At 51.4% G+C, this 1,943-nt stretch overlaps 1 pseudogene; it reads left to right on the top strand.

Moving 5' to 3' along the window:
* The first annotated feature begins 240 nt into the window (after positions 1 to 240).
* LOC100615232 (heterogeneous nuclear ribonucleoprotein L-like) lies at positions 241 to 1,719 on the top strand (annotated as a pseudogene).
* The last annotated feature ends 224 nt before the right edge of the window (positions 1,720 to 1,943 follow it).

Below are 1,943 nucleotides of genomic sequence, written 5' to 3'. Positions count from 1 at the left end.
GGTATAAGCCACTGCACCCGGCTTGCAGTGGGATTTTTAAATTGACTCCAAAAGGTACTGAAAAATCTTAGATGGGCTCTCAACTCAGATTTTATAAAAGAAAAATGTGTCTCCTGCCCTGCCTCGTGGGCGGTTGAGGGAGCAGAAAGGGGTGGGCAGCGGCCTTGTCCTCTAGAGTGGGGAATTCCATCTGATGGAAGCCTAATCTCTAAGGAGAACTGTGATGACCCACACAAAACCTCTGCCTCCCCAGTTGTCCACATCAGGGGCCTAATTGATGGTGTGGTGGAAGCTGACCTTGTGGAGGCCTTGCAGGAGTTTGGACCCATCAGCTATATGATGGTAATGTCTAAAAAGAGACAAGCACTGGTGGAGTTTGAAGATGTGCTAGAGGCTTGCAACGCAGTGAACTACACAGCCGACAACCAAATACATATTGCCGGTCACCCAGCTTTTGTCAACTACTCTACCAGCCAAAAGATCTCCCGCCCCGGGAACTCGGATGATCCGGAGCATGAACAGTGTGCTTCTCTTTACCATCCTGAACCCCATCTATTCGATCACCACGGATGTTCTTTACACTATCGGTAATCCTTGTGGCCCTGTCCAGAGAATTGCTATTTTCCAGAAGAATGGAGTTCAGGCCATGGTGAAATTTGACTGTGTTCAAAGTGCCCAGTGGGCCAAGGCCTCACTCAATGGGGCTGAAATCTATTCCGGCTGTTGCACTCTGAAGATCAAATACGCGAAGCCTACACCCTTGAATGTGTTCAAGAATGATCAGGATACTTGGGACTAGACAAACCCCAATCTCAGTGGACAAGGTGACCCTGGCAGCAACCCCAACAAACGCCAGAGGCAGCCCCCTCTCCTGGGAGATCACCCCACAGAATATGGAGGGCCCCACCGTGGGTATCACAGCCATTGCCATGATGAGGGCTATGGCCCCCCAGCCCGCAACCTCACTACGAAGGGAAAAGGATGGGTCCACCAGTGAGGGGGAGTCACCCTTGGGGCCCAAGTCACAACGGCCCCTAGTATGGGCACCCCCCACCCCCTCCCCACCACCCGAGCATGGCCCTCACCCCGACAGCCCTGTCCTCATGGTCTATGGTTTGGATCAGTCTAAGATGAACTGTGACCAAGTCTTCAATGTCTTCTGCTTGTATAGCAATGTGGAGAAGGTGAAAGTCATGAAAAGCAAGCCGGGGACCGCCATGGTGGAGATGGCTGACGGCTACACTGTGGACTGTGGACCGGACCTACCCCCCTCAGCAACAACTTCATGTTTGGGCAGAAGCTGAATGTCTGTCTCCAAGCAGCCAGCCATCATGCCCTGTCAGTCATGCGGGTTGGAAGTCACGTCTTGCAGTTACAGAGACTTCAGTGAATCCCGAACAATCGGTTCCCCACCCTGGAGCGGGCAGGGAAGAACCGCATCCAGCACCCCAGCAACGTGCTGCACCTCTTCAACGCCCCGCTGGAGGTGACTGACAACTTCTTTGAGATCTGAGATGAGCTGGGCGTGAAGCGGCCATCTTCTGTGAAAGTATTCTCAGGCCAAAGTGAGCGCAGCTCTTCTGGACTGCTGGAGTGGGAATCCAAGAGCGATGCCCTGGAGGCTCGGGGCTTCCTGAACCATTACCAGATGAAAAACCCAAATGGTCCATACCTTACACTCTGAAGCTGTGTTTCTCCACCGCTCATCATGCCTCCTAATTAGGTGGCTAGGAAGAGTCCCATCAGAGCAGGAAGTCATTTCTCTTTCCTTTATGCCATTTTTTGTTTTTTTGCAAAAGATCTTGTATTCCTTTTTTTATTTGAAAGCTAGGTTTGTAGAGGCTTAACCTTAATGGAAACGCTGGAAGTCTGCAGGGGGAGCGAGAGGGGACCTGATCTGTCCCAAGATTAACCTTCACTTCTTCACTTTTAAAAAATTATTG

The sequence above is a fragment of the Pan troglodytes genome, chromosome 5 (genome assembly GCF_028858775.2).
Source record: "Pan troglodytes isolate AG18354 chromosome 5, NHGRI_mPanTro3-v2.0_pri, whole genome shotgun sequence".
Classification (NCBI taxonomy): domain Eukaryota; kingdom Metazoa; phylum Chordata; class Mammalia; order Primates; family Hominidae; genus Pan; species Pan troglodytes.
This window is presented reverse-complemented; position numbering and strand designations above follow the sequence as displayed.